Consider the following 9,010-nt stretch of genomic DNA (forward strand, 5'->3'; position numbering starts at 1 on the left):
TAAATGAATGTAGTTTCACAGAATTATATGACATAAGCAACCTCTTCATCACAATTTATATATGTGTGCAAACATATATATATATATATATATATATATATATATCAAATGAAAGGAACTTATCATTGTTATATTAATTATGACAAATCTGCTGTTGCAGAAAACCACAAAATCTCTGTGGCTTTGCAAGACAGAATTTTAGTTCTCACTCCCATAAATCCCAGCCATCTCCTCTAAGATTTCAAAGTCTTAAATATCTGTGTTTTCTATACTTTTTTACTTTTGCTTGCAGATCAGTCAATTCTTTCCTGAGTTTATATTTGTAATACTTTGCTGAAAGACTAAAGCAAGGACAGGGATAACTACCACTCTGATGCTTTCCTACCACTGCTCTTGATCTTAGCTGCACTGTGCATGTAGTCTGCCTTCCCTTTCATCCGAGGTGACAGTTTCATTGAATTTTGTTTAGCTTACTTTCATTGGAAAATCTACTTATTTTGCCTTCGTTATTGAAGGATCCTCTAGATTCTAGCTTGACAGGCTCCCTGCCACTTTTTCAACATTTTACAAATGTCCTTGCATTGACTTTCACCCCCTGTTGTTTCTGAAGTCCAAGATCATTTGAATTGTTGTTCCTGTGTATGTAATGTGTCATTTTTGGGGGGAGGGGGGAAGGGATTGGTTGTTTTCAAGATTTTCTCTTTATATGTGGTTAGCAGTTGACTATGGAAAGTTTAAGTGAGGTTATATGTGTATTCATTTATCTGGGGCTTCATCAAATTTCTTGAATCTGTAAATGTATGTATTTCACAAAGTTTAGAAATGTTTTTGGAAAATAATTGTATTCTGCCCTATTTTCCATCTCCTGCCAGGATTGCAATTACACATATGTTGTAGCTTTTGAAGTGATTCTTCGGGTTCCTGAGACTATGTTCTTTTACTTTCAATCTTTTTTCCTTCTTATTTTTAAATTGGAAAATTGTATTGAAATGTTTTCAAGTTCATTGACTACTCTGTTCTCTCCATTTTACTCTTAAGGCCATCCAGTGAATTTTAAAATTTAAGGTAGCCTTTTTAGTTCCAGGATTTTCATGCTTCTTTTCTATAGTACCTATTTCTCCACTGAACTTTTCTATACAGTGAATTTTAAAATTTAAGGTAGCCTTTTTAGTTCCAGGATTTTCATGCTTCTTTTCTATAGTACCTATTTCTCCACTGAGCTTTTCTATACTTTTATTCTTTATCAGCTTACTTGAGCTTAGCTTTATCTTTTCTCTTAAGAATGTTATATTTCCTGTTTTCTTTATATATTGAGTACTTTTAAATTGTATAATGAATAATTTTTTTAATATTTTGAAGGAATACTCTAGATGTTATCATATTGCTTTGCCAAACCATCTTCTTCTCTGTTATTGTAGTAGTTGAATTGTAATCAAACTGAAACTCTCATCTCTTGGACAAGAGTTAACTAACATTTCAGTTCTTTAATAATTTGTCTTGGGGCTTGGAGTCTTCCCCACATATGTATGGTTCAGAGATTAGCAGATTTGGGTAGAGTTTATGCAGTAGTGTCATTACCTAAAATTTACCCATTGATCTTCATGTTGGAAAGACTGGTTTCCTCTCATGTTTAGTCACTGAGAACATTACCCATTTAAGCCTGTTCCTTGGTTAAAAGGCACAAAAATGGAAAACTATTCTTGTGGCCATTCTCTTCTTTGATTCCTTTCAGAATCTAACTTCTTACTCTCTAAAGCACTCAGGTAATAGTTTCTTGCTTTTTCAGTGTTTCCTCATTAAGGGATTAGTCTAGTCTGGTCATTTGGAAATCAGAAACATTTTTATCAAATGTTTTGCACCATTTTTCAGGCTTCTGATATGAGTTTCCTGCCAATATATTCACATTTGTCAATGCCCAATATTTTAGATTTTTGCTGTGGAAGCAAGCTCCCACTTCAGGGCATACATTTCTGTATTAAGATAGTACTAGTCTTTGATATCCTTTTTATTTGAGTACTTTAACAAAATTTGAAAGTTCTCTTTTTCTGACTGAACAGTCCAATGTGGATACCCTTGTTGGGTGACTTCCATTGAGGTGATGAATGAGGAGTCTAGTCTCCTTCCCTCATATGTATCTATCATAGTGAACATTTCCCTGGAAGGTGATCTCTGTTCCAGTTATCTGAGGGGCCAAGCCATGGTGAATTGAGTGAAGGACACCTGAAAGTGTAAACACTCTTTCTGACCCCATTCCTGAGCTTAAGTACCAGTTTTACAGTAAAATTTAACCATAAGGAAAAGTGGGGCATGTATTCTATTCATGTTACCAGGAAGAAGGGGAATAAATTTGGTAGACAGCCAATCTTTTCTGAAACTTTTTTCCTGTTCTAATCTTTTTAACTGCTCATTATATCTCTTGTGTGTTGAATTTTTCATTAGGGTTTCCTCAATTAATCTTCCTTCTAACTTTTCTCACTACCAGAGGTCCTTGTGTCCAACAAAGTGTAAACTTGGGAAAAGCTTTTGTGAAGAAGATACTGGAGTGAGGACCCTGTTTCTGGGACTATTTTTTTTTTTTTTTTGTTGGGTGAGGTTGAACAGATATTCAATGAAGCCACAGCTAACTGTGGCTAACCGTGGTGAATTACATTGCTTTAGGAAGGAGAACCTAGAGAGAGGAAAGTGTGTGAAGAAAACCCAAAATATGTGGCTTGGTAAAATGCCCAGATCTGGGTGGATTTTTTTTAATGACCTGTATGGAGGATAATAAGCATCTCAGAAAGGTGTGTTCAAGCTTGGATATTTTCTACATTTTTGGCAGAAAGTTTTGTTCTTGGCAAATTACCCAATAACCATTTAAGCTTAGCTATTTATAAGTGTACATAGTTCATAGTGTTCACAATTTATAGCCTTACTGCAACTTCATGTGTGCTGCTTTTAGAACTAGCTATGTCTCAGCTTTCTGAAACATGGCTCCACCTTGCAACTAAGTTACAAAATTGCAAAATGGGAAAACAGACTCAGCAGCACTTCACCTGAAAAAAAGGAGATAATCAACCCTATGTAGTTTTATCATAACATCTGAAAAATCATGTCAAATTTTACTGAGCATATTTTATGACATCAAAATGGCAAAAATAAAAGAGAAAAATACAGATGCTGAGAAATTTATCTTTTTAAAAAACTTTATTTTATTTAGTTTTGTATGTGGTGCTGAGGATCAAATGCAGTGCTTCAGGCATACTAGGCAAGCTCTCCACCATTGAGCCACAATACCAACCCTGAAATTTATTGTATGTGATTAGTAAAATGACAAACACTTCTCTTCTTCAAGTTATATATTGTTTTCATAAAGAATGCATGCCAAATTAAAAAAAAAAAGACAGATCCTATGATTACATGTATTTTCTCCCTAGCTTTATGAGATTTGGAGAAACCAATAGGTACCTACAAATCTTATTAATTTAAATGTTACTTATATTCAAAATAAAATGTATGATGAGTTACTTTACTGACATTAACAATAATGATTGAGATGCTCATGAATGGCAAATGTTTTGGAAATTAGGGGAATTTAGCCATTAGAACAATAGCTTCTGCATTTGGAAAAGTTCACAGTTGAAAGGAGAAGTGAAGGAACAGAAAAAATTGAAACAGCATTGAACTATCAACCAACAATTGACCTGACTAGTGTTATGAAAGTGCTGAAGGAATTGTGCAACTGAGCGCAAAGTGGGTGCTACGGTCAGAGTTTGCGTACCCCTGAAATTCATGTACCCCTGAAACCACACCCCCAATATGATGATATTAGGTGGGGCCTTTTGGAAGATGTTTGGGTAATGAGGTCAGAGACAATTTGAATGTGATTAGTGCCCTTTTATAAAAGAGATGGACAGAGACCTCCATACCCTACACATCCAGAAAGTGCCTTCTATGAAGAAAGGGCCCTCACTGGACTATTTGTTGGCACTCTGATCTAAGAATTCCTAGCCTCCAGAACTGTGAGGAATAAATCTCCATTGTCTAAAACTACTCCCTTATGGTATTTTGTTTACCAGCCCAAAGGGACTAAGATAGAGTAAGAGATAAGATTTAATACTGAGAAAACAGTTTACAAGGAAAGAGTTTTCAAAGTCTGCATATATTAGGATAAGCCTACCTGACAGAAAAGCAAACAAGGATTTATAGAGAGGAATGACCATTGCTGTAGGTAGGAATTGTCTATAAGGGTTAGTGAGTCTTGAACCAACACTCCACACATGCTTTCTGGTGGATCTTGGACAGCTCTGACTGGGGAGATTGAAGAAGGGAGAGTGGGGGAGGTGTCCTCATAGTGATTGGGCTCCACAGAGGGTGCTAAGGGAGCAATCTAACTAGGGAAGAAAAGGGGAGAAAAATGAAAATGGCTACCCACATCAGTAGATAGAAAATTAGACCTTGCTCTGTACAGCTCTAAGATTGTAATATTGCTCTATGTTCACAAGCAAAACAGTGTTTAGGTTTAGTGAATGATTTCATAACAAATAAATAAACTTCCCTAGTGTAATGTCATGGTTTTGGTGTCAGCCAGAATGGAGTTTGAATCTTACCCCACGCATTACCAAATATACATATTTGAGTGCAAATCTCCTTAGTTTTACTGAGTTCCTCATCTAGACAAGTGGGATAATCAAATTCCTTTATAAAATTATTAATAGTTTTTTATGAGACAATAAACAACCCAGTGTATTGTTTTGTAAAAAAAAAAAAATCTTCAATGCATGGTAGCATGTTCCTTTTATTAAATTCTTAGTTATTCTGTGCCCAGAGAGATAGCAACTGAATTGGTTTAATGCAGGAATTAGTCCCTGGGGATTGGTGCCTTCCAGAACTCTCTATCATACATATTATTTGAATAATGAAACATGCACATCCAAATAAATTAACTCTTAGGGACCCTAAACCCTTTATGGAAAAAGGTAATCAAGTATGAATGAATGAATGAATAAATGAATGAATAAATAACCTTATCAATTCCCCTAGATTTTGGAGGAGAATATGCTATAGGGAGAGCCTAATTAAAGTCAGTGGAGGTCCAACAATCAATCGGTTACTGACAGAAGGAAGCAGGGTAGAGAAAGAGGTATAAGGGAATAGGGAGAATACAGCTTCCAAGACTGATGTGTGAACTCTGGGATCATTGTTCTGTAGGCTGTAGAGTAGCTTATAATTTCTATCTCTGTTTCTTACAACAGAAATAGTTTCACAGTGCCTCACCACTGTCCAGGTAACTGAGAATTCATATTAAAATGGATTATTTCAACCAAGTTATGATAATTAAAACCACTTGCCTTTTTTATGATGTGCTATGGTTTGCAAAATACCTTCAGAACCATTATCTCATTTGACTCCTATGGCAACCAGGTAAGGTATGTAGAACCGATGTCATCGTAATTATAAAACTATCCTTCATGAAGAAAAAGGTAAATAGCAGTGTTTAAAAACAGCAGGGCTATAATATTTAATGTGTGTTGACTTATCTGTATTGTATATAAGAATGAACAAATTCAGTTTATACTTCTTCAAATACATAGTACTGATGAATTTTGTATTTATAAACATAGTTCATAGCATATTTCTCCCTTACTGTTATCTCAGAGAGTTTTTAAATGTGATTATTTGAAGTTATTTAAGAACTGAACTAAAATTCACTTCAAATTCTTTTTGAAAATATAAAAAAATATAATCAATTCATAATAACTGTACACATTTATGATCATTTGAAACAGGAATATAATACATAATGATCAAACTGAGGTTGTTAACATTTCCAGCTCCTTCAACATTTATCATATCCTTATGTTGGAATCCTTCAAATGCCTCTCTGTTAATTCTTTATAAAATATATAGTAAATTATAAACTACAGTCACACTTTGGTACCTTATCCCTCCTCTTTTTGTGCTGGTACCCTTTGTCCCCTTTTCTCTATTCCTCCTCTCCCCTCCTGTCATAGCACTTAGTTCCCACTCCTCTCCTCTCTACTTCTACAAAGTCAATTTTTTTAGCTTCTACATATCATTGAGGATATGTGCTATTTATGGCAAGCTTTCTTCTTACATCAGTTTAAAAGTATGATACTCAACATGGTTTGGTTCTGTGAACTAAACTGATATCTACAAGTAAAGGTAGGATGTAAGTAAAACTATGAAGGTATGGTTTGAACTTGGGGTGAGGGAGGAACAGCTATGCTCCCCACCTCCCTGTTGGTTCAATATCTAAATCAGTGTACCCGTATATCTTCCTAAGAGCATTAAGCGGTGCATCAAAGTGATGAGTGGGAACTTCAATAAGAAAACCCAATTGTCTCAATTTAGGAAAGTTTGCTTTATATTTCTGAATTAGTCAGGGCTTTCTAGAGGAACAGACTCAACAAGAAGTATGATTATAGAAAGAGGATTTATTAGATTGACTTACAGGATCAGAAGCTAGATAGTATACAATGGCCGTCTGCAGGCTGGAGAGCTGGAGGAAACAGTAGCTGCACAGTTCAAGAAGCAGAAGCCTTAGAACAAGAGGGATCAAAAGTGCTGCCATAGTCAGAGACCAAGGCTTTTGGAAACTACCTGAAGAATCACTGGCAGAGTCTGCTTTGGAAGAAGGAAGGCTCAAAAGTCTAATATCCTGAGGTGATCATAGTAGCAATGAAGAACCCATTCAAGAATCAAGCTTGCATCTGTTGCTGCTTCCTTGTTCTTCCAACTTTTATTCCATCCAAGCCACCTTCCTATTGGACAGTGCTGCCCATGCTTAGGGAGGATCTCCCCTTCAGTTCACTATCCTATATGCCAATCATTCCTAGACACACCTAGAAACCTCTTAATCTTCAACATCTTTTAATGAAAGCAAGTTGACAATTCAAATTAACCATTATACTTTAGAACTTCATTTTACTAACCTGTACAATAGTCATAATTATGTGTCCATTAGAATATAAAATTACAGCAGGGTGCAGTAGTACACATCTGTAATCCCAGTCACTTAGGAGATTGAGGCAGGAGGATGGAATTCAAAGTTAGCCTCAGCAACTTGATGAGGCCCTAAGCAACTTAGCTAGACCTAGTCTCAAAATATAAAAAAGGACTGGGGATGTGGCTCAGTGGTTCAATATGGAGTACCAAATAAATAAATAAATAAAATGAAATTATAATGTTTTTTTCAGAGGGTTATAGTGAGGATTAATAAAGACTACATGACAGACATCTAGAATCCTAGCAAAAAAATAGCTCAATAAATATTTCTTCTTCTACCTCTTCTCCTCTGCTTCCTCCATCACCATCATTATTCTTTAATTAAGCTACAATCAGAACCATTATAAGTTTGACTATTTGCTGCTTAGTGATCTAAAGTACATACTTGTTCCAATGGATTTATCATTTTTGTTGTTGTTTTTACCAGCCATACCTTCTCTCAGGATTTGTTTCTTTAGAAAGACCAAAACAAGAACAAAACATTCAGTAGCCATTTCTTAGCTTCTTTGTCAAAAGAAACCAAGACTTCTACAAACTGTTCAGATGGTTGTCTTTCACCACTGACCTGTTTGTTTGGTTTTATAAAAAGGGTAAAGGAATACTTTTTGAAATTTTAAATTGGAGATTCTGAATTCAAATGCATAATGCTAATATGCAAGTAATTTCCAAATATATAAAGACAGTTCTAAGTACCATGTGCACAGACTAGTGACTGATTACAGCAATTGTAAATTTAGGGATCATTTGGTGAAAGCTGGAAAAGGAAATCCATTTAGTGACAGCAGGTCACTAATTGATACCTTTGTAGAAAACTTATTGCCAGAGAGGAGCTTATAGCACAGGAAATGTCCAGTTGCAAATACTATTTGTTGTCCATTAGTTAAGCACTTGGGAAGCTTTGTTAACTAGGACAGATCTCAAGACCCTAATATTGGTCAGTAAAGATAAACATATTTGAAAGTGTTAATTCAATTTCCTAAAATGTTTGTAAGTTCACTGAATGACTAAACCTGAATTATATTTTATCCCTCAGATAGGGAAGCAGAGGGCAAAGCTGTTTAGATAAAGCATTTTTAAATGCCCATGTGGTGGTGTCATTTAGAAAACAATTCTGACAGCTTCTGTAACTGTTCATGTTTAAAGAATATCAAATAATACCACCTGTAACCTATTAGTGGCTATGTGCCATGACCTTTTCTAGTCCTCACGTTTACCTTTCCTACAGCATTGGAATGAGGTGGCTACATCCTCTACCTCATGGCTCTCTTCCTTTGGTGCCTTTCACATCACCCTTGTGCTCCTGATTGGATTCCTCCCTCCTTGACTGATTCCTCTCAGTTCTTATCAGCTTCTCAACCTCCCCCCATGTCTACACCCCTAAAGGTTTATTTTTATGATATCTTCCCATATTTATTTTCTCTTTTATTGAACTTTATTCCAGGAAGCTTCAGTGGTAAATTTGATACTATGACTCCCCAGTAGAGACCCCCACCAGGACTCCATTTTCCAACCTCCTGCTAGACCACATGGATGCTAGGTAGGTCTTTTATAGTTAACAGCTTTGGACATATTCTGTCATTCTCATTTCTCCAACTTGTTCCCCCATTTGACCATTTGTATTGTTAGGCCCCCTCTTACCCATGTTCAAAAATATGGCTGCTTGGATGGGCATGGTGGCACACACCTGGAATTCCAACAGTTCTGGATGCTGAGTCAGGAGGTTTGTGTGTTCAAAGTCAGCCTCAGCAACTCATTGAGGCCCTAAGCAACTCAGCAAGAACCTTTCTCTAAAAATAAAGGACTGGGAATGTGGCTCAGTGGTTAAGTACCCTTGGATTCAGTTCCTGCTACCAAAAAAAAAAGACTACTCTTGCTATTTTTATTCTTCTGGCTCATTACCCTTTACTCCCAACCCATGTGATTTATTGGTAAATGCTGTGAAGATGTAACTTTATTTACTATAGACTTGTAATAACACTTTTGAACTCCTAATTTACTGATT

The sequence above is a fragment of the Sciurus carolinensis genome, chromosome 12, assembly GCF_902686445.1.
Source record: "Sciurus carolinensis chromosome 12, mSciCar1.2, whole genome shotgun sequence".
Lineage (NCBI taxonomy): Eukaryota > Metazoa > Chordata > Mammalia > Rodentia > Sciuridae > Sciurus > Sciurus carolinensis.